The following is a 25008-nucleotide window of genomic DNA, read 5'->3' on the forward strand; positions in this document are numbered from 1 at the left end:
CTTGTCAGTTTCACAGCTGCCTGGCTCAGAGCAGCAGGTGGGGCTCACAGCTGGAGCTGTGAAACTGACAAGAATGTCAATTTCACAATTTCAGGTAGGTTCCCTGATGTGCAAATGGAGCTGGGGCTGTCAGCTAGGCACTGGGCTCACAGCTGGAGCCCCCACCCCCCGCCCTGGGGTAAGAGCCCAAGCTCAAGAACTTACACAGAACAGAATCAGGTCACCAGTGCGTCGGGTTCTGCTCAAACACAAAATAAAAGGCTAGTCAAACCACCCAGCCACCAGCCCCACCACAAAAAAACAACAATTTGTCTACACAGCAAAAAAAAATGGAGATGTTGGGTATTTGATAAAAACCTTCTCTTGGTTTTTTGGTTGGGGGGGAGAGGGGGGGAGTGGTGTGGTGTGGTGTGGTGTATCCCTGTTCTAACATCAGAGTGAAAATCCTGGCTGGGCTTTTCAAAAGCAACCAGCAATTTTTGGGTGTGCAGCTTCAGACAGCTTGAAGAGACCTCATTTTCAGGAAGCGCTGCGCAGCTGTGGTCTGAAGTTCAAATTAGAAATAAGGCACAGAGTTTGGAAAGGGAGAGTGATTAGCCAGTGGAACTGACTCTCAAGGAAAGTGGTGGATTCTTTCTCTCTTGATGCCTTCAGATCAAGACTGAATGCCTTTCTACAAAATAGACTTCAGCCAAACACAAGTTATTGGGCTCAATATGGGGGTCAAATTCAATACTTTGTTTTAGGTCAGACAAGACGATCTAATGGTTCCTTCTGGCCTAAAAATCTATGAAATTATAAATCTATGAAAATCAGATCCCTTTAAAGTTGCCTAAAAAGCTGAGGCTCTCAAAATCACTGGTCACAGTGAAAAATCTCGACCTCTGCACACATTAAAGCAATACACTTAAAATGAGAGCTTCAAAAGCGCTCAGCATTGTGGGTTAACGGGGGTTTTACCACAGCCTTCAATGGGAGCACAGTCTGGCCAGTCTCAATCACCTCTGAAAATCTAGTAATCTAACATTCACAGAGCACCCGTGTGTGTGCTGGACCCAGCGCATATGGCTACAAGAACTTTCACTTTTGTGCGGGTGCTCTAGTGTAATTCATCACAAACTATGCTTTTGGCATTTAATTTCCTTGTATTTTGTTACAACTGAAAGGACAAGCAGAAAAAACCCTCTGATAATTGCAGGAACCTGATGCTGTGGGATTGCGTCTCACCCATCGCTGCAGTTTTCAAAGCACTCCGCTCCTCAGAAAGGCGCACAAACCCTCACTGTGGCTCACATCACAAACAGGGAAGCAGAATACAAATCTGAAAGCTTAACTATTTCCAACACTTTGCTACACCCACTCCACATTCAGGTTTAGACCTAGGCACGCAATCGTCACTAGCCTCTTAGGGCAGTGGTTTTGAAACTTTTCTTCTGGTGACCCAGTTGAAGAAAATTGTTGATGCCTACGAGCCGGACCTGCTGCTGACTGCTTCCGGGTAAGGACTACTAGTTTTACTACTAGTTTTTACTGGCTGGCTGCCAGGGTCCCTGAGTGCTGAGCAAGGTGACTGGGTCATGACCCAAACTTTGAAAAACACTGTCTTGGGGTATGTCTACATTGCAATTAGACACCCACGCTGGCCCAGGCCAGCTGACTCGGGCTAAGGGGCTGTTTAATTGCAGTGTAGCGATTCCGGCTCAGTCTGCAGCCCGAGTTCTGGGACCCTCCCATCCGAGCCCGAACTTCTGCCCTGCAATTAAACAGCCCTTAGCCCGAGTCAGTCGCCACATGCCAGTCACACGTTTTTAATTGCGGTGTAGACATACAGTCCCTTGGCATATTCTCCAGAGGGTATTTCCTTCCCTTCCCCCACTCCTGCCGCTTTGAAGGCTGCAGAAGAGGAGTGCACTGAAAACAGCTAGGATAGCTGGAAGTAACACAATCTGCCCAGATCCCCAGAGATTCTGAGTGCTTTCAACTACTGGATCTAATCTCATTTACTCCGCTATTTTCTGACATCCCTTCCCCCCAAAGCAGACTCTCTTCTCATCCCACTCACTGTGATCCACAAAGCAGCAGCTGCTTCTAGCTAATGCTAGGAAAGGATAACCTCTGCAGGATGGCGGGGGGTGGGGAGAAAGGGACACAGAGGGCAGAGTGGTTGGATTACCAGTTTGATTAAAATTGAGACCAGCAACCCTGCAGCCCTTCTGCCCAAGCTGCTAGCGAAGCAGGATCAGAGACCAAAATGCTGCTGGAAGTGCTGTTGATGATTTGTAGACAGGGCCCTGCTTTCTGAATAGGCACAGAAGCCAGTACACTAGGGCTAGGTCTACACTACGGGGGGGTCGACCTAAGATACACAACTTCAGCTACGTGAATAGCGTAGCTGAAGTTGCGTATTTTAGGTCGACTTGCCTGGCTGTGAGGACGGCGGCGAGTTGACCGCTGCTGCGCTGCCGTCGACTCCGCTTCCGCCTCTTGCCGCGGTGGATTTCCGGAGTCGACGGCAGAGCCATCGGGGATCGATTTTGTTGCGTCTTCACTAGACGCGATAAGTCGATCCCCAATAGATCGATTGCTACCTGCCGATTCGGCGGGTAGTGAAGACGTGCCCTAGGGAGCACTGTGCTGCCAGAGGTAATATCTTCTGAAGAAGACTTAAACCTGCACTTCCTTGTGACCGTTAAGATCCCAGAGCGCTTTGTAGAAGAGTTCATCCATTCTGCCTGCTTAAAATTCCCCTTACAGAGGAAGAGGAGGAGGAAGTAAAAGTGTTTTCAACGGAAACCCCGTGTCGCGTGCTTTTGCTGGTGCAAAACGACAGCTGCATTTCAGTGGCAGGTGATGCAATCCCGCCGTACAGGGGCTTCAGATCGATCCTCTGGAATGAAAGTCATTGTGGACAGGGAGTGACCCCTCCCATCCCCAGCCCGTCCTGATTCCCATCAGATCTCTCTGCTCTAGTCTAAATGCAGGTTTGGGGGTCTACAGCTGGAGCAAGCTCAGAATGATCCAATGGCCATCTTCTGGGAGGCCAGGGGGAGAGATACCCTGGAAGAAGCTGCTGCCAGCGGATCAGGGCTCAGCTAATTTGGTTGAACAGGGGGCATTAACTTGATCTGTGCTTTCTTAATAAGGGGACCCTAAAAGAGAACAGAGGGATTTGGTGTGGACAGGACAAAGAACGCAGTTAAAACACCTGCACAAATTCAAGGAAAGTGGTCTTAACCAACATCATCTTGTGACTAAGGCACTGGACTAGGTCTTGGGAGATCTGGCTTTGTTTCCTGCCCTGTCGCATCCTTAGGCAAGTCACTTTCTCTCTCGCTGCCTAATAGCAATAACACCACTCCCTTTCTCCCACCCTTTGTCTTGTCTAGTCAGACTGTAAGCTCACTGGGGCAGGGACGTGCTACGAATCTCAACAGCACCTAATACAATGAGGCCCTGACCTCAGCTGGAGCTTTCAGGCATTACCCCAATGCAGAGCACAAACCACAGGGTGGAAAAAATTTAACTCCCTTGATTTATTTATTTTTAAATCATTGATCTGAGTCAGGTCAAGGCCTTGTAAAACCAATCTGAAAATCTGTGTTACTGCAATTATTTTACTGCAAATTTATAATGAACTCACTTATAAATGCTTTATTTTTACCACCACTACTGTTAGGGTATCTTAACTGAATTTTACAAAAGCAGCATAGGTGGCACGTGAACCGCCAACTGGGGGAAGCTAGCCATCAGCCCCGCCCCTTCTGTCTAAGGCTGCACCCCCTTCTGCACCCACCCACCCCGGATCCCAGAGCCCCCCCACCCCACCGCAGCCACTGGCCCCTGCCCCAGGCTAGTGCCCCCGCCGTGGAGCACCCCCAGCCTCCCCCCCAACCCCTGAGTGCCGGGAGAGTGGGCAGTGCGGCCTGAGCCAGGGCCACCCCCATGGAGACTGGATTCACTGGAACTGGCTGAGCGGGAAGCGGGGGGATGGAAGGGGCGAGCGGAGATCTGGGGGCTGAGTGTGGGCAGGGCCATACCTGGCTGTTTGGGGAGGCACAGCCCCCCCCAGCCTATGATACCCACCGCCTATGAAAACAGTATAATTACGGAGTGGAAATCCATCAACCTCATGAAAAAACTCGTACACTGTATTTAGCAGTATAATTATGTTACTGACATGACCCCCCACTACCATAGTAACTGAACACCTCTCAACCTAATGTATTTATCCTCACACACCCCTGGGAAGCAGGCCTGTGCTATTGTCCCCATTATACAGATGTGGGAAACTGAGGCACAGGCAGATTGAGGGCATGTCTACATTGCAAGCGAAGGTGTGGACTGCAGCACAGATAGGCACATCTGTACTAGCTTTCATCTAGCTAGCACTGGTGACAACAGTAGTGACAATGTGGCAGCTTGGGCTAGAAATCAGAATACATACCCCTTGTCCCCAGTGGGATTTTGCTCTGAACATATTCACTTGTGCTACAAGCATACCTTCACTTGCAGCGTAGACATAACCTAAGGGGGTCAGGCCCAACTTCTTAATGAGGGAGGGTGATTAACCACTGGAAAAGATTACTAAGGGAACTGGTGAATTCTCCAGCTCTAGATGTCTCCAGATCCTGACTGGATGCTTTACTGGAAGAGACAGTTTAGCCAAACACAAGTTACTGGGCTCAGTTCAGGGGGTAAATGGGTGAATTCTCTGGCCAGTGTGTTATACAGAGGCCAGACTAGATCTAATGGTCCCTCTGGCCTTAAACTCTATGAATCTGAGTCACTCAGTTTGTGGAGTAGCAGGGAATAGAACCTGGGTCTTCCCAACAAAATCTTGACAGTAAAGGCCCTCATCCTGTGAACACTTCAGCCTTTAGTCACATGAATCATCCCATTGATTTCAAAGGGAATACGCGGGTGCTTAACATTAAGCATGTGCATAAACACTGGAAGCATCAGGGGCTAAAACTGTATTTGTATTAACAGCTTCTCACAGCCACATTAAATCTTTGCCATTTTCAAAACAAAATTGAGCTATTTAGACTTTCCATTGGCACAGTTACTGGGAACTTTTTTATACACTCAGGCTGAAATTTCAAAACCCAGAGCCTCAAGTTAGGATGTTACGCTCATATTTAGGTTACCTATGTGCTTATGAAAATGTCATCTTATGTAGCATGTAGGAACAAGAGGCCCCTTGACTTCAGACTGCAAACCCTAATGGAGGAGCACAGCCCGATCAAAGCATTTCACCTTGCGCAGCTTGTGGAAATTCAGTGTCTCAGAAGATGATCTTGGTTACAAACATAGCACGGGCTATTTGCTATCAATTTTGTGCATTTGCATTTATGTAGTTCTCACACTAAGGCAGTTAATGAGGCTCTGGGCTTGTCTTTTTCAGCACAGTTGAGCATGTAAAGTGTGAAACTTCATAGTAGAAAGAAAAACCTATGTAAAATCAAAAATCCCCACTCAGTTAGGAAACTAATTAAAGAATCAAATACAAAACAACCCCTGACACAATTTAAGACTATAAAATGGGAAGAAAGCAAAGACTTAGCAAGATATACATTTTAAAAAAATCTGATTTAAAACAATAAAAAAGAATTTAAAAAAATCAAATTTTTTCAAGAAATCACTTAAAAAAATAAATATTATCCATTATTTGTACCCACCCTGATCACCAGCAGCACCACCTTACTGCAGAGTGGGGGCTGTCACTTTTAGAGCTAGGTAAATACCAGGTAACATACTGGTGTGAGATCAAGTCTCTCTCATGGCTGCGGCAAGAACTCTAACAGCTGGCTCCTTATTCATACCACGAGTTACTCCTTTGCTTGGGCTATGAGTGTCGCTAGCTTGCTCCCCCCACTAAAGGCTGAGGTGTTTGTAAAGGTGTTACAAAAAGGTTTCAGCAGCTTTTTTTTATTTAAACTACTAATTTACTTCAGTTGTGCTTGCATTCGCTTTTCATTATCATAGCCGTGACCAAGTTTTACAAGCACAAGTGCTTGAAGAAAGTGAATTTTAAGCTCACCTGCTCAGAGGCAATTGTAAAAATCACATTGTGTCCAGCATTTACAGCTGGAGCCTGATTATAAGAATTACGCGGCCAGTGACTGATCAAGAACTATACAGCTCAAATAGCAAGCCAGAGAATCAACGAAATTCATTACACATTTGGAATCTTTTTTAAGACCTGTGAGAAAAACCATGATCTGCTTATTGATCAGAAGAGGTGGCAAAATGCATTGAATAAGTTCCTCAGTATGAATTACACTGGTCTACAATTTTCGAGAGGTCGTCTGCTTCAGAGATAAAATGTGCGATTTATTATGTATTTTGATGTGCTGAATTCAAATATGACAATTAAAACAACTGATTGGCTACTGTTTCTAAGATATTTAAGTTTTTACATTTTATGTCTATGTATATTGTGTAGATAGAGTTTTAATCATAAATTGTAAACCTAGGTCTTTACATGTGTTTATGGTTGCTTTACATGATAATATTTCACCTGTCCTGTTTATGTAACACTTTAAAAATCAGCAAAAGGGTTATATACATAAAATTTATTATGAAACAAAACGCAAAAAACTATTATATACATAGTTTAGTCCTATTCAGTGTCTACTCGGCGCTTCTTGGCTTGTCTCTTGTATTCATTAAATGAAGCATCTCTTGTCACTGTCCAGCAATAGTCTGCAAGCATTGATGGGCTCCATTTGCCCTGATAGCGTTTCTCCATTCTTGCAATGTCCTGGTGAAATTGCTCGCCGTGCTCGTCGCTCACTGCTCCGCAGTTCGGTGGAAAAAAATCTAGATGAGAGTGCAAAAAAATGTATCTTTAGTGACATGTTGCAACCAAGGCTTTTGTATGCCTTGAGGAGGTTTTCCACCACCAACCTGTAGTTGTCTGCCTTGTTGTTTCCAAGAAAATTTACTGCCATTAACTGGAAGGTTTTCCGTGCCGTCTTTTCCTTGCCACGCAGTGCATGGTCAAATGCATCATCTCAAAGAAGTTCACGAATCTGAGGACCAACAAAGACACCTTCCTTTATCTTAGCTTCACTTAATCTTGGAAATTTTCCACGGAGGTACTTGAAAGCTGCTTGTGTTTTGTCAATGACCTTGACAAAGTTCTCCATCAGACCCAGCTTGATGTGTAAGGGTGGTAACAAAATCTTCCTTGATTCAACAAGTGGTGGATGCTGAACACTTTTCCTCCCAGGCTCCAATGACTGTCGGAGTGGCCAATCTTTCTTGATGTAGTGGGAATCTCTTGCACGACTATCCCATTTGCAGAGAAAACAGCAGTACTTTGTGTATCCAGTCTGCAGACCAAGCAAGAGAGAAACAACCCTCAAATCACCACAAAGCTGCCACTGATGTTTGTCATAGTTTATGCACCTCAAAAGTTGTTTCATGTTGTCATAGGTTTTCTTCATATGAACTGCATGACCAACTGGAATTGATGGCAAAACATTGCCATTATGCAGTAAAACAGCTTTAAGACTCGTCTTCGATGAATCAATGAACAGTCTCCACTCATCTGGATCGTGAACGATGTTGAGGGCTGCCATCACACCATCGATGTTGTTGCAGGCTACAAGATCACCTTCCATGAAGAAGAATGGGACAAGATTCTTTTGACGGTCACGGAACATGGAAACCCTAACATCACCTGCCAGGAGATTCCACTGCTGTAGTCTGGAGCCCAACAGCTCTGCCTTACTCTTGGGTAGTTCCAAATCCCTGACAAGGTCATTCAGTTCACCTTGTGTTATGAGGTATGGTTCAGAGGAGGAGGATGGGAGAAAATGTGGGTCCTGTGACATTCATGGTTCAGGACCAGAAGTTTCATCCTCTTACTCTTCCTCGTCTGACTCAAGTGAGAATGATTCTGGTGCATCAGGAAAGGGCGTATAGCTGATGGAATGTTTGGATAATGCACAGTCCACTTTTTCTTCTTTGACACACCTTTCCCAACTGGAGGCACCATGCAGAAGTAACGATTGCTGGTATGATCTGTTGGCTCTCTCCAAATCATTGGCACTGCAAAAGGCATAGATTTCCTTTTCCTGTTCAACCACTGGCGAAGATTTGTTGCACAAGTGTTGCAGCGTATGTGTGGGGCCCACCTCTTGTCCTGATCTCCAATTTTGCAGCCAAAATAAAGGTGATAGGCTTTCTTAACCATAGTGGTTATACTGCTCTTTTGTGACGCAAAAGTCACTTCACCTCAAACATAGCAGAATTTATCTGCACTGTTCACACAAGTACGAGGCATCTCTGCTCACTTTGGCTAAACAGAAATGTGCCCCTTTGCAAAATCAAACACTGACAAATAAGAGAGCACGACACTGTATGATTTCTAGAGCTGATATAGGGCAATTTGTTCAGCAGAGTGATGTAAGCTTCGTTATGATTGCATCATCCATGACTTCTAGGAATAACATGATGCAATTCATATCATCTATGACGCAATACCTGCTTCAGATTGCATCATTCATTGTTTTGCCTAAAAAGCAAGTACTGTCCAAACCCAGTCATAGATTTATTCATAGATCCAGTCAAAGATGTATTTTAGTCATTTCTGGTTTAAATTGAGATCCCTTCCCTTTATAACTCACTTATCCCCCGCCATTCCCAAGTCAAGGGTCGTATATACTGACCCAATAGCATATCTTGAAAACTAGAGCCAATCAACAATTTTAAGCATCATTTTCGTTCTCAGTGACCCAGAATTAGTAAAGTTTGACTACATTTATTTCAGAAGCATTTTGGCTGTAGAGCAGTGTAATTTGCTCAGTTCAAGCTACTTTAACACATCAGAACCCTCCCCAAATGTGCTCCTCACAGTGCCAGCTCCCAAAGCGCTTTATGCTTTGGATCACCTCATCCATACTGAAATGCAGCCACCTCAGATGGAATACGGATGCTGTTTATAAGAACACACTAACACTGAGTGAATAGTTCAAGAGAAGGGGGGAATACAGTGTCCAACAAAACAGGGAATTGTAGCAGGCAGAGTTTAATTACCCATTTTCTTACAAAAGTGCCACAGGAACTCTTAGGGTATGTCTATATTGCAAAAACAAAAGAAACAAACAAACCCCCATGCTCTGAGTGTCCCTAGCCTCTGTTGGCCAGAAGCTGGGAGTGGACGACATGGGATGGATCATTAGATGGTTGCCTGTTCTGTTCATTCCCTCTGAAGCACCTGGCATTGGCCACTGTTGGAAGACAGGATATTGGGCTAGATGGACCATTGGCCTGACCCAGTGTCAGGGCCGGCTCCAGGCACCAGCTAGGCAAGCAGGTGCTTGGGGTGGTCGCTCTGGAGAGGGGCGGCAGGTCCAGCTATTCGGCGGCAATTCGGCAGACGGTCCCTCACTCCCGCTCAGAGCGAAGGACCTCCCGCCGAATTGCCACCGCAGATCGCGATCACGGCTTTTTTTTTTTTTGGGGGGGGGGGGGGGGCTGCTTGTGGCAGCCAAAACCCTGGAGCCAGCCCTGCCCAGTGTGGCTGTTCTTATGTTATAACCCCAGGGCAGCGAGTTTCGGAATCTGGGTCTACAGATTCAGGGGCTCATAGCAGCAGTGTAGACATTCCTGCTCAAACGGGAGTTCGACCTCTGAGACCCACCCCCACTTCCTGGGATTCAGAGCCCAAGCAGGAACATCTACCCTGCTATTTTTAGCCCTGTGGCAGGGACCCAAGTCTGGAGATCTGGACTCCGAGCAAAACTTGCTGCACTGGGGATTTGGGGAGGGTTTTTTGCAGTGGAGACAGCCTATGGGTGACCAGATGTCCTGATTTTATAGTGAAAGTCCCAATTTTTGGGTCTTTTTTTTTATATAGGCTCCTATTACCCCCCCACCCCCGTCCTGATTTTTCACACTTGCTGTCTGGTCACCCTAGACAGCCTTGATGGGCAAAACATGGCTTTTCCAGCTCATCTCTAAGATGGTGCCTCTAGCTGCACAGCACCCCCTGACACAACGCTAGGGAACTGCTTCTATACTGACAAAGGAAAGGGCGCCACCTGACCGACTGACTGCAGCAGCTCTGTTCTGTACCAATGTCTCCCCTGCAAGCAGCCCCCATAAATGATCCCATTTAGCTTAAAAGCACTGATGTGATCACAACTTGGCTGCAGGCAGATGCCCCTTCCGCTGTGTCTCCAGCGGTTCTCTTTTCTTTTCTCTTCCAATTTTTATAATTGTTTTTCTTTCCTCCCTGCATTTATTTTCAGGACGCAGTTGGCTCTAATCATTACTTAGCAATTTCATTTTCAACCCTGCGGCTCAGAATTTCAGGAGGACAAAAGGGGGAAACACAGCAATTTAACGCTCAGATCAGAAAAGGTCACAGCTCTGGGAAGGGTTAAACTGAAAGATCAGCCAACCATCAGCACCCTCTAAGAAAACTGAAGCCTCTCCAAGACCCTGGAGCACAGACAGAAATCACAGGATAAAGGATCAGGGAGGTAAAGAGAATCCAGTTCAGTTCCACCGCCGCTCTACAAGGCACATGTCCCGGACGGACCCTGCTAGCATGGTTCTGAATTCCCCTGCTGCTAATGCGGCAGTGCCACTTGCGAGCACCATGTCACCCAGTCTCCCCTCTGAATCCCCATGAGGTAAAATCCCCCAGTAAAATCAGACGTCACCCATTCTGCACTGAAGCTGTGAGAGCCACTTCCCCAAACGTAGAAGTCGCAGTAAAAAAAGCCATGACTGGCTCAACCGCTCCTGTTCAGTGTGGTTATGTCAGCTTTGGATAAAAATTCCCCTGCATATCTGGCCCTGCTATTCTTGGGCCTGCCTCCGTGGGAGATTCCGGAGCCGCGGATTCTGTCTGCGCTCATGTTGGAAACTCCTCTCCACTGAAACGCAGCTCTGCTGGATTCAGAGGAGGCAAACTCAACCCCAAGGCACTGCTGCAGAAGGAAGCAGAAATACAGCCGGAGCATGAAGAGGAAATTATCGACCTTTTAACTTGCTGTGCCAAGGCTCAGCGCCAGTTGCTTTCTCTCACCCACCCTGGGAGAACACGACGGGCAGTTCGATCCCAGAGAGAACAGTCCGGTCATAAATCTGTTGCATCCTTGCATTGGGGAGCAATTCACTCTATAGCAGAGCAAACAAATGATCTGCCAGGGAGCTCAGCAACCTAAAATCATTCCTTAAAACTCATTGGAACTGGATTCCCTGCTAGCGAAAGATTGACAGCCCTGGAGGGCAAAGTCCCAAGAACAGGTGCAGCATGGAGACTGGCAGAGCAAGCATCCCCCCGAAACCGTCCCCTGCCTGTATCCCTCACAGTCCTGACCTGTACAGGGGGGCTCGGTCTCCATAGCCCATTCAAGTTCTTGGCCTGTATGAGACAGCTAGGCAGGAGGCCAGTTGTGACCTGGACACCGTAGCTGGCTTTGATATAGAGACAAGACAAATCTCTTGCACGTGGGTGGCAATCAGGTTTAGAGTGGGAAGCTAGTGCCATCCTTAACATGGAGAGGCTGAAGGACAGTGGTCAGCACCTGTGATTGTCCCTAGCTCCTTTGCTGTCTGCTCTCACCAGATGAGACTAAGCCGTTGTGGAGCCAATCGGAACAGGACTTCACCTCACCAAATATCCTCAGAGCCTCTCTAGCGGAGCTGAATGCCAGCATCGATACCAGCTGGCAGGACTGTCAAATCGTATTCTCTGTACTGCACGATGGGCCCGATCCAAGGCCCAGTTAACAGAAAACCCCCACTGATTTCAATGGGCATTGGATAAGGCCCTCTGAGAGCAGAAGGAAGTGTGTGATTCCCATCAACACGGTTAAATTGAACAGAACTAGCTGCTCTTTAAGACTTGAAGCATCCCCCAGGGGCACCCAAATTCAACCCATCTTGCTTTGGGAGCTAAATCCCCCAGCTCTGCACCCCAGCACCATCCCCTTTTTAGGGCCCGCTCACCTATGTGGAAAAACCCTATAGGATCACCAGGTAGCAGACTGGGGCATTTTCCCTGGCAGCAATTTGAAATCCTTGTCAGTTTCACACCCTCACTCGCTCCCCACCCCCACCCCCACCCCCCAAGCAGCTCCCCTAGGAGAGCACTAAAGCAGAAGAGCCCAGACCCAATCGCCCAGTACAGTAATTTGGACATAAAGGAGAGACAGTCACAGGGAGGTGGGGGATGGGGGAGAGAGGATGAGCAAAAACAGCTACCGGTGATAGAACTGGTAGCTGGAGGGAAAACGCCCTTCAAAATACAACCACCAGCAATTATTTTGGAGTCTCTAGGCCCCCATTAGGAAAGGGGATCTGTCAGACCAACCCAAAGAACAAAACCAACAGACACTGTCAAGATGAAAAAAAGGCAGCAGGCAGCATGAGCTAATGGACAGAGCACTGGACTGGAACTCAGGACACCTGGCTCTTATGCCTAGCTCTGCCACTGATTTGCTGTTTGGACACTGGGCAAGTCACTTCCCCTCTCTGTGTCTGTTTACTCACCCGTCCTTTGTTTTGTCTATGTAGACATGATCACTGGGAAAGGGACTATCTCTCACTGTGTGTCTGTACAGCAACTGGCACAACAGAGGCTCAACCATCACTGTAGGATAAATATAATAAATCATTTAAAAACTAACCCTCCCTTTTAATTCTGCACCACAACTCAAGATAATTAAGATGGAATATTTCAGCTTTAACTTTTCACCTTTGGTGTTATTGGTTTACTGCTTGCGGTGGCTTGGAGACAGAATAGGGCCTTGCCAGTTTCACTGCCGGGTTCTCACACATTGGCCCAACACTGACCACTCAAATCTGGCCCAAAGCTTTGATCTTTGTCCTCTGCAGAGGTCGCACCGCAAACACTGCAGAGCTGAGAACCTGACTATAAACAAGGGTGAAACTGATGGCATTGATTGGCTTGCCCAAGGCTGCTCCCTCTCCCTCTCTGTGCCTCAGTTTCCCCACCTGTACAAATACAACTTAGAGAATTTTTCACTTGACCAGAGCTCAAAGAGCCAGGAATACTGACCTCTTTTGCAAAGTGCTTTGAAAGTGGCTGATTAAAAATGCTGCATGAGAACAAGGCATTATTATGTATTGTCCAGTCGCTGGAGAAACGCAAACAAACTGCACAAAGTGCAACATGCACCGAGTTCTAAAAGGGTTTGCCGTTTTAATAGTCTCAAGAGCCTTCAATAACACAGGAAATATGGTTATTTCTATTATTTTTATTAATATTTGGAGAGGCAAGAAGACTTCCTGCCAGGTTAGATTTTACTACTCTCCTCCTCTCCCCCACTTTAAACCAAACTGTTCTAAAGCCAAAACTCAGCGGACAGTGCTCTGTCATGTCTTGGGGCCTGATTCTCCTCCCACTTACACCGCTATAAAGCGGGAACAGCACCACTGAAGTCAGTGAATTGCACGGATGTAACAGAGGAGGACAAGGCCCATGGTGTGAGACCAGCACACCTCTGACACCAGGACGCTCCACAGACCAGTCACTCCAGGTTTTGAGCCCTAAATAGCAGCAGCTGCATCAGGAATTTATAGTGCACGTCCTAGGCCATCCTCTGCCCTTCCCTACACCTTATCAAGGTTCTTATACCACACCCACGGCTGGGATTTGCACATCTCCACCTTCAATTTTATCTCAAACGTTAGCAGCAGCTTTGTTTACATTTCCAGACTTTTCAGAGTTCCCACTGCACAGTCACTATTTATAATCATCTCACATTCATGCAGACAACACAAGCCTCCTTTGGAGTGGTACAGGTGGCTTTAAGCCACCTTTCTGCCATCTTGATTCTGGGCAGCTGTGGGGGCCCAGCTAGCCCCCAGCCTCCCCAAGTTGCCTATGGATTGCATTTCAGCCGAGAATCCCCATAGCACTTACTGCAATGAGCACATCCCCTATGCTGGGGCAGCAGAGAGCTGTTTACATCAGCTCTACGCTGCTCCGATGCTAGGGGATTTCTGCCCTGGCATGCCCTTATATGCCACTGCAGCAGCATGCCAAGGCTGGGGCATGGCCCCGAATCAGCCCCGCCAGACACACATCTGGACAAAATGGAGATCACACTGGGGGGTTGGGAGAAGCAGAAGGAAGAGTTGACTGAATTTAGATCACAGCCCGAGACAGTCATTTGCAACACAGATCTATTTATTCTAGATCCTCGGCTATTCCTAGATGCCCAGGTAGCAGTTGCGGCCAAGAGCACATTTTCCACTTGCACCTAGACATCAAGGTGCAACCTCTTCTCTCCAATGCAGGGACCTGGCCACCATGACCTACATCTATGTCACCTCAAGATTCGATTGCTGCTATGTGCTCTACACGGGCCTGCATGCTGAGGCCACCCTAACACTGTGGCAAGCGCACGATGCCACTGCAGCCGTCTCGAGAGTCGCTACATGTCAGGACCACGTTACCCCAGCGCTCCGGGAGGCGCCCTGCCTGCCACCGGATGTCTATGTGGAACTCAAGGCACTGGCACTAAGCTATGAACCGTCGAACAATTTGGCACCCGTGAGATCTCCTCTCTCCACATGCCATGCTGCTGCGTCTCTCCAGATTGCAACTGACTGAGCTGGAGCGCCCAGCTGGCAGGACATTCCGAGAGTGGATCCTCAATTCACCCCATCCCTCAAGGCTAGCGCTGCCCTTTCTGTAGCATACGCAGCCTCTTCCCCACCTCCCCGATTCTGAGCGACTTTCCCCAGCACAGCGGGACCTCCCTCAGATGGCAGTCGGCTCCATAGGCATTACAATCACAGCCTGGCCAGGCTTACACCTTGAGAACGGTGTGGCTGGTAGAATTTATGGGGCCTCCCCAGCAAGCGGGCTGCCCCGGTGAAACACCGTCAGCGGCTCCTTAAAGCAGCGCACTGTCGCCAGGTGAAGGAATAGAGCCAGGGGGCTGTAAGGCCGCAAGCGTTTGGTCTCCATTCAGTGCTGAGTCTCTGCAGCACGGGGCCCAGCCAGCAGCCTCTCAACAAGTGTCAATTATTTATGAATTTTAAAGATGAGGAAGGGGGAGGAAGGGGGGAAACTTACAAGACCAGAGCAGAAGCAAAGCAGCATCTTTCATTATATAACACCCCCTGCCCAGCCCCTTCTCGCTCATCCTCTCATCTTATCTCATGCGGTTCTTCCAGCCAGATAGGGGGAGGGGAACCAAAAGGTGAAGAGGAGCACAGTGCCTGCTACAAGGGGAAATCCTGCAACAGCAGCCACGGCAGCAATCGCCTTCTCAGTACATCGGCTTGTGTGCTTGGCATTCGGAGGCTATGAATTCTGAGCCCAACCACAAGGGCAGTGAGCGCAGAGGAAGGGGGGTGGAGAACGGGGCCTCCTGATTTCAAACCCAATTATCAACTTTGTTGCACACAAAAGGGAATTTGCTCCAACCACGAACGGTGCAGCCTTTGCCGAATCCACAGCCCCCGTTTCTAGAGACCTCCACTCAAGCTGATCCCCTGATTCCAGGGGAGGACAAAGTGCCAGCTTCTTCCATGTCAGGAGGATGGGGAAAGGTGGCATTGCTTCTCATACAACTTGATTGGAAGCTGTGTAAGATCACTGAAATTAAAGCTAGATGAATCCTGGGGAATTATCTACAATCTACCCCCTTTGGCTGAAACAGGGTTGTACCCTAGAATCTTTTGTCCAGCAATCTGTGCTACCTTTTTAGAGAGTCCACTTCTAAGTGTCCCATATAACAGGAGCTTCCTCCCAGCTCCACTGGGAGAAACAGGCAGTAAAGATCTGTTAGCCAAAAAACCCCCAGGCCAACAAAGAACATGAAGGGCAGCACTGCCAAGGGGTCCTAGGGTGATAAATCCAGTCCTCCAGCACCACCAGTCACTCCCAACTTCTGGGAACAGGGAAAGCGCTGGGATTCTTACTCAGGTGTTGTCCATAGACCCTGTTCAGCAGTGGATAAAACAGGAGAGGGCGCCAAGGAGAAGGGAGTGACACTTACCCAAGCCAGGAGGAGAGAACAGCTGATGCTTTGAATAGTGGAGGTGGAGCTATGCTTACACAGGAACCCATCTATTGTATCGGCCTCTAGCTAATGGGAGTCGATACATTTGATGTTCCCCCTCCCCCAGGCTGCTGGAATGAAGGAGCTCTCTCTCCCCCTTAGGCTACAGCCTCCTGGCACTCTGAATGGAGGGTTATCTGCTGCTCTATCCCTTGGCTGCTGTGAAGGGAGTGCTTTGCTCCTCTAATCATCTTCCAATACCCATTTGTGAGTCCTCTCCCACCACGAATCGCTCCAGTGCCTGCCTCTGCTGCTGCGCACAGGTTTTCCCCAAGAATAAGCAATGTGAAATTGACCCGACTGTCGTTTTCACCACTTCTCACAAGGCCCTGAATAGCAAAACTGACCAGAGTCTTGTCCATTTCAGACTGCCCCTGGGCAAAGCTAGGAGCAGCAGCAGATGCATGAGAGCTGTCTTCCTGAGTCTACAGACAGACAACACCGTATTGTCTCATATTTGGAAGATTCTTCCTAAGAGAGAGAAACTTTTTCTTTGAACGAACGTTTAAATTGCTGTAGGAAGTGATGACTAGGCCCCCGCAATCTAGATAATGCATCCTACTTATCATGGACCATTGGGTTCGTCCACCCTAGAATCAACAAACTTCAGCGTCAGAAATGATTCCTAACAGTCAACGCATATTTCCCCTTTCTTAAAGAGAGACTTAACTCTTAATAAAAATAAAAAACAACCAAGGAATCACAACCTCTCTGAAAGATTTTATCTACCTCTGTTACAGAAACCGCCTACAATTACCATAACTGAAAGATCAGAGTGAAAAATATGTTTTTCCTTGATCTTGTCAATGGATTGGCTGTGTGCATTTAACAGCACTTTGAGTATATAGCCAGTTTCACTGCTTCTCTCCTGTTTAATCAGTTTGGGAGGGCCTTTCACATGCCAACTAGGGTGAGAAGAAACATTTTTAAAAAGTTGTTGTAAAACCACAAAAATCTGCACTCAGGGGCAGGTGGAGGACCTGAAACTATCTGAAAGTTGGTTTTAGGGCCTCCTTGTACTGTTTGGGTGTTTGCACCAGTGTAACATGACAAGTGTGGATGCCCCTACACCTTAATCTAGAAGCACACTGGAATAAACTGCACCTGCATAACCACGTTTTTCACTCTCTCTCTACATTAGGGGTTAGCACCAGTTTAACCGCACAAGCCCAGGGCACATTTCCCTAAGCTTCCCTCCATGTACCACTCTGATTCCTCCACCTCGGATATTTGTAGGTGGTCGTCATGCTCCCAGCTCTTTAGGACTGGTTTACACACAGTTTGCGTGCTAGTTTAAGAACATGGGTTAACCCCTAGTGTGTGCAGTCTTAAGTCAGCATAAGAGCTGAAGTGTCATTGATTTAGCATAAATCCATTAGTAATTTAGTTAAGTGAACGCACAAACAGTAGGGCATAAACCAACCCCGAGGTTTAGAACTTTACAAAAAAAACACAAAGCTACAAAAGCCAGGACACAGAACTGAAACTGCACCTTTAACTCACCCTGCTAGGGCTGGGGATTGCAGCTCATATATGATCTCTAGCTCTGCCAAACGCCATCCTGATCCGCAATACAAGGAGGCAGATCACAGCAGGAGTGGCTCTTTGTTTTGTACAATTAGCCAACCCATCAAGTTCCAAACAGGTTTTTTGTTTAACTTTCCTTTATTCCCAGCGTAATGCTTAACAGTAATCCGGACTCCTGTGTGCTAGGACAGCAAGTGGACCTACCAAAGAGGGAGCACTGTACGCCTGACAGTTGACACAAGTTAGAAAAGCATCCACCGTCTCCACTGTGTAAACTACATTTTTCCAGTGAAGCTTCCTACCTACTATCAGCGGAACTGCACAAGTGTCAGGAACTGTAGAAGCGCTAGTATAGACAAGTATCAGAGGGGTAGCCGTGTTAGTCTGGATCTGTAAAAGGCAACAAAGAGTCCTGTGGCACCTTATAGATTAACAGATGTATTGGCGCATAAGCTTTCGTGGGTGAATACCCACTTCGTCAGACGCACGTTCACCCACAAAAGCTTATGCTCCAATACATTTGTTAGTCTATAAGGTACCACAGGACTTTGTTGCTTAGTATAGACAAGGCAACCGCTGGGGTTTTAGCCACCTACACCTGCTCTGACTAGTTCCTGGCAAAATGCTACTCTAGTTAGATAATGGTGGCCAGCTGCAGCCAGGTCTCTGCTAGTGCTTCCAGTGCTGCTATAGGTTGGTGGAGATGAACCAGTGGGAAACTTTTGAGGGAAGGGCCAGAATAGAGACAGCCTCAGACCATACACAAAGCATTCTTGTGCAATGATTGTCCAGGGAAGCACGCCCCGTGAAATGAATAGGATTCATACGCAGAGTCAAATTCAGCCCTGGGGTAAGCGGGTGCAGCTCTGTCCAAGTCAGACACTGAATTAGCAGCCACGGCAACCGAAGGCCTCTAGTCATCTGTAGAACAGGCAGCAGTGCAAGCTTCCCCTCTACAACCCCACCACCACGCCTTACCATTGCTTCTTTAGGGGCATGATCCGGCTCAGTGCCCCATTTAATCTTTCGCTGTTTGGGGTATGTCAATATAAGCCCCAACTCGCACTCAGGCTCAAGCCCAAACCCCCCTTCTGTCTACAGACATTTCTGTCTGATTCAGGCCTGGGTCCCAGGACCTTGAAGGGGTGGAGGGTTTGAGCTTGAGTCCTGGGGGTGGCTTGGGCTCATACTCCATTGTTTCGCAGTGTGGACGCAGCTCAGGCCCAGTCCCCCCCAGACTCGGGTCCTGAGAATCCGCCAACTCTATCCCACAATCCCAGGGGACAGTGTCCTTTGTCCTTTCTATCCCAAGACTGGCCAATCAACATCCAGGAAACAGAAGCAACCCCCTGCCCCCTGCTGTTCAAGTACAGCCACTGGGTGTTTAACCCAACAAAGGGGGCAGCAGTGAGCGATTCTGCAGCAGAGACACCTGCCCCTTGGAACTGGACTCACACCACCTAGTCCTTTCTCTCTCTTTCAGCTGCTCAACAATTTTACAGATCAAGCTTCTTTTTTTAAAAATTCAGGAAAAAGAACAGCCAATGGCAAAACCAATCTTAATTATATTCAATTAGCCCCTTCAGCACCTTATCCCATTACACACTCGCGAGCTATGAACACTTGCAGAAAGGTTCTATAGCACTCAAAGGCTTTGAACGGGTGGGCTACAGATGTACTATACAACCACAGGCCTCCTGTGATCCCGCAATCGGAGCTACATGGACACACACATGCATCTGAGTGGGGTCCTGCTGACTTCTGTAGGGTCCCTGATTCCTGTCCTGAGTGGGGTTTGCACAGGTGGAAGGATCCACTCACATGGATTCAACTGCAAGATTGGGACCATCGCAAGATGCCTAAGAGACAACAAAGGGATTATTGAATCAAAACAAGTAACCCTGTACTGGGGTCAAAAATCCATACACCAAAGCTCCATCCCAATACAATTTGAATGAATCAAGAGATAAGTCTTCGACATACAGAGTTAATGATGGAAAAAGGAGACAAGAGGAACATGCTGAATCTAAACATTGGTTCCACTGAGTCTGGTATCCTGCCTGCAGCATACATCACGCTTCTGGGGAGCCCCCCTTGAGGTACACAGCTACAAGTGCAACTGTGTATGTGTGTGGAGCAAGGAAAAAGTCCTTCCTGACCTCTGAAGTAACCAGCTTATGCCATGGAGCATGAGATTTGATTCCTGTTCTATTACCAGGCAGAACACTCAATGATAAATGGCCAGACAACTATTCAGACTGGTTTTAATCCCAACCGCACCATTCGGCTTTCTGATCTCCCACTGACAGCCTCAAATTCCATTGGCTGATTACACTGTGCGAGGAAACAGTTCCTTTTATCTATTCTCAATTCATTTGGCCATCGCTCGCAGTGCCCCTTGAACCCATTTTGTAATGTGATATTAAAGTTTTCACCGGTCCCTTCATAACCTTAAATACCTCAATCAAGTCTGCCTTCCACTCACCTCCAATGCAAGTTAAATAACACTAGATATTTTAAGAAATCTCATCATACTTCGAGTCCCATGAAACCTATGCTCAGAGCGTCAACAAAGGCAGCGCTGCTGCGCTCGCCCATCAGGATGACATACAATAATGGCTGCTAGGGGACTACTCTACGATGGGAGTGAGAGTAATAATACAGACCTGCTGCTTGTCCTACAGACAGACCGCTCAGTTTACAGCAATATGACTTGCTTATTGTTGTGGGGGGAGAGGGGGGCGAGGAAAAACCCAAACTCTCTGCATTCAATAGCTTTGTTGGTTTCCACAATGTGGTTCTGAAAGGCTAAGACTGACGAGCGCTGTAGCACTGCTGTCTGTCTACAAGGAAATGCACATTAGGTGACAGCAGCAGCCTACCATTCATATTGAGCCAACATGTATTTCAACAGAGCCAGGAGTTCTAGGGCCCTTGATCCTTGGGCTTAGAGAAACCTCAGTGAATGGAATCAAACCAGCCTAGGGGCCCTGGATCCCCATCCACAGCCCTGAGCACACGAATCTTGGGTTAGAATGAGCTCTGCATAAGCAACCCCATTCTCTGGGCTCCCAGACTCACCATGGTAAGGAAGAAACGGTCAGCATGGGGAGGAGGGAGTCCCCATTGTCTCAGCTGCTGTCATCTCGGGCACTGTCAGAATGGCTGTGAGAACCGAGCATGATTGTTGCCCTGAGCAGCTACAGAAAGGGATGGGCGGCCATGGAAGGGTCAAGGTTTTATCTAGTGAATCTCTCCCTTCCCACCCATGCAGTTAGAAGCCTCCTAGGGCTGCAAAGGAAACTTGCAGTTTGACCCTCCATTTGTTTGGAAGGGAGGAGTAAACCGATAATCCAACCATTCAAATCCACTTCAGCCACAACAGATTTCCAAACCCAAAGTACTGGGGTAACAAACGGATACATCTTATTCATGCCGAAATCACCTATTCAAACACACCCTGGTCTCATTATGGGAAGAAAGGAGATTTTATTTTGGGAAGGAGGGGAAGAGAGCACAGGCCTAGTCCAAATGGGAGAGTGACTGAAGCCCTCCAAAGATCCACACGCAATCTGAAAAGTCATTTCTCTCCCTGCCTCCCCATTCGGCAACCGGTGACAAACTGGGTCTAGGTGCCAAAGCTGGTACTGCCCCAGGCAGTTCACTCCAGGGGGCATAGCCAGGAAATCATCCATCAGTGCCCACACAGGGGTTACAGGCCTCCTGCGAAGTCCCAGATGTCTCTCTCTATGGCTAGGCTGGAGTCAGACGGCAGGACTATAATCCCATCTGAGCATGGAGTGCCCCCTGAGTGACAGAGCTGTTCCCAGGATTATTCAGACCCACCAGAGGAATGGAAGTTGGGGTAAACTATGATCCTGGTGCATCCACCCAAGTGCAGTCTGGGGGGCTGTGGAGCAGCGAGGAGGAGGATGCAGCCTCGGTCCCTACAGTAACCACTCCCATCCCTCCCCAAAGTATGAGAGTGGTGGGGGTCTCGGGTACTCACCTCTCTACAGGCTCCGAGTTGCCTCCGGCTCCGCTTCCCCGTCGGGGAGCCGGCTTCTCAGCGTGGGGCTCAGCCAGCTGCCGGATATTCCATGCGGCGGGGGGGTCCCCGGTCGCTGCTGGGCCGGGGACGGAGGTGAGGGGAAGCGGGAGAGGTACAAAGGGGTGGGGTCGGGGTGGGTGTTCGGATAACAGTGGGGACGGGGGCAAGGGGGATCGGGGAGAGGGGGTGGGGAAGAGGAAACAATGTAGCAGAGGCCGACGGGAGGATTCCAATTTCGAACGCTGCCAGTTTCCTTGGAACGCGGCGAGCGTTCGATCCCGGAACGCTGCAGCTCCCGGGGTTCGGAGCGCGCCGGGAGTACCGCAGAAGGCACGGGAAGGGAGGGGGCTCAGCCCACTACTGGACTGGAGGGAGCGGGGAGGCCCTGTGCGATCCCGGGGGAGGGAGGCGGTGCGGTGGGTGCGGGGCTCGCTCTCTCCCCCACCCCGCTCCCTCTCGGGCACAGTTGGAGGGGAGCTCGCAGGGCCTGGTGAAAGGAAACAGAGCCCGGACCCGGATCCGTCCGCCTCTAGCACCGCGCCTGCGCCGCCGGGGCTCGCCCCGCTCCCAGGCGAAGTGTGGGCAGGGACCGTGCGCCACCTGCTGGTCATCCAGGCGCATTGATTCGGCGGGGCGGGGGAAGGGGACTTACACATGGGACGAGGGAGGGAGAGGCGGGAGATAACTGAGAGGAGGGCAACAGGTTTGAGACGCCTAACTGGTGGTGGATGGGGTGGTCATGTTTTGTCCTGCAGGCTGCGAAAAGCTCGCTCAGTGGCCTGATGCGTGTGCCGGGCATGGTGACATGATGTTAAGTCACCTTTGCACGGGACTTGCAGGACTCCAAATTGACTCTGGATCCGTTTAATATTTCCCCAGGTACATCTGAATCCATCTAGGACCGTCCTAACCTGCCCATCGCTGTGGTATCTAGGCATCTTATACACACATTTCAAACCACATCGGGTCCATCTGAAAGGACTGTATTCTTCGTGGGTGATGCTGGTTCTTGAAGTGTGGTGTTCTCCTTTTGTCTCCAGGTGGGAGATCAGCTATTCTACAGCTGTTGTCAGTGACAGGCGGCTTGCCCAGAGGACATGCCCTAATGGTGGCTCACACTGATCTTTGGTGGTTGGGAATGCCACAGTCTGACTCCAAGGCCTTCATTCTGGACTCCTTCAACTGCAGCACCTCTGCTGACCACAGCTGTCACAGGGGAGCAGTGAGAGATAGGCTCCCCCATAACTTTTTTTGCCTTTGAAGAATAATACCACGTCCTAGAGGCCAATACCAGGAACTGGGGAGGGAGCCAATATAGAGCGCAGAGCGCTGGTATGACGTGCTTTCCTCAGTCTAGTGCGGTCCTGCAAAGCCGACTGTTGTTGTATTTACTGATGCTTCTGCCCAGCCTGGATGGTGACAAAGACATGAATCAGAGTGGCTAGGTCTAAGACTGCAAGGAAGAAGTGCAACCTTTTAGCTAACTGGAAACAGGCATTTCTGGTTACACCTGCTATTTGAGCATGAAGGCTTCTTTATTATTATTATTATTATTGAAGCCACTGGAATGGGAGCCGCATTATGCTAAGTTCTCTCCAAACATAGCATAACAGAGTCCCAGCTCCAAAGAGCTTAATAAACAGACCGGGGAGGGAAGGGAAGGGTACAACATACAAGCAAAATATGTTATGAGTCGAGTAAGGGCACACCAAGATATTATGGTGATTAGCAATCTATGAGTACCTTAGCTACAAGGGATTTGCACAATTCATAGCACAATGGGGCCCTGTTCTTGACTGGGGACTCTAGGTGCTACTGCAACTACAAATAAATAATAGTAGGAGATTATTGTGCACCACCTTGGTAATCAGGTCAATCAGAGGGTAAATACCTACCGCCACATCAGCTGTCATAGCTGCTTCTGTTTCCTCAAAGAACTTCTCCCTTCCTACCAGTATCATTTCTGTTTTCCCTGCACTGAGCCTGAGCCACCTCCGCTTCTCACCCACAAACTTCCCTCACTCAGGCACAGTGATGTCTGAGAACATCACTGTCCGCAGCTGATGCACACACTACAGGGATGGATGTCATCAATGTATGGTTGGCAGGGAAGCCTATTGGCATTTCCATGGCACTTTGCATCTTCAAAGCACTGTACTAGCAGGGACTCATGTGTGATCCCTGGGGTTGCCACATCATGTCATGATATAGTGTCACAATGCATTGCACCAGCCCACAATATATTTCAGGGCACTTTAAAAGGTTTCTAAGCCCAACTTCAAGGTCATGGGACTGCCAACTCAAAATCAGGAGAATCCCCTCAACATCAGGACAGTCCAACCTTGGCTCTCAAGCCCAGAGACCCTCCATAAGAAGCCGCAAAATCAAAAAAGTTACAAACACATTTAATCCAATTCCCAGAGAGTCGTTTGAGTCTGAAAAGAGCAAAGTCTGAAGCCGTCCCATCTCATGCTCTCATAAGCAACATAGGATCAGGCCAGGTCAGCATTTGGGATGTGAAACTCCCAGTGAAAAGCCAAGATGCTGCACAAAGTGGTGCTGGCAATTCAGTCACGGGGGAACTCATCCCTTCGATTCATTACTGAACAAAAGCCCCAGCCTGATGCTAATGGGCATTGTGCTATGAGATGCTTCATGTTTTGATGAGATATAAAACTGAACTTCTGACCCCATGTAATCAGTACGGTCCCACAGAGCCCTTTGTAAAATTAGACCTGTTATCCCTTTTGTCCTGGCCAAGCTGCACCTCAGAGAAGTACATAGTGACATCCTAAATCATCTGTACAGATTCAATGCAGGAAAGTAAAGGGATCTGTTACTTCCTGTCCTATATTGCAATATACTGTTGCCCTATGCTATGGAACATGAAATAACACGTGCATTGTTTGCAGATTGGTTTTTAAATTGCTTTGGACACATGCTGGGTTAAAGGCATTTGTATATGTATAAAATGATTATTATGTGCAGAATTGTTTTACCAATGTGATCAGAAATAAACATGGTGTGGCTGCAACCTGGGAGTTTAGATGAAATGGTTAAAGAAAATAACCTAGATTTGTCATAAGGTCAGATTAATAATGATGAACCAAGCACTGGAATAAATTGACTAGGGAGATTGTGGAATCTCCATCATTGGAGATTTTTAAGAGCAGGTTAGACAAACACCTGTCAGGGATGGTCTAGATCAGGGGTTCTCAACCTTTTTCTTTCTGAGCCCCCCCCCAACATGCTATAAAAACTCCATGGCCCACCTGTGCCATAACTGGTTTTCTGCATAGCCAGTAGATTAGAAGCCAGGGCTGGCATTAGTGGGTAGCAAGCAGGACAACTGCCCAGGCACAATGC

General features: G+C 48.2%; 1 protein-coding gene across 1 annotated transcript in view; it reads right to left on the reverse strand.

Annotated features, from left to right (window-relative positions):
- CSK (C-terminal Src kinase) overlaps window positions 1–22237 on the reverse strand; it is a 61260-nt gene extending 39023 nt beyond the window's left edge. Inside the window, exon 1 of the mRNA XM_005309226.4 lies at window positions 21601–22237. The gene's annotated coding sequence lies outside the window, so the exon portion shown is untranslated. The remainder of the gene's footprint in view (window positions 1–21600) is intronic.
- Window positions 22238–25008: the final 2771 nt, after the last annotated feature.

The sequence above is a fragment of the Chrysemys picta genome, chromosome 10 (assembly GCF_011386835.1).
Source record: "Chrysemys picta bellii isolate R12L10 chromosome 10, ASM1138683v2, whole genome shotgun sequence".
Lineage (NCBI taxonomy): Eukaryota > Metazoa > Chordata > Testudines > Emydidae > Chrysemys > Chrysemys picta.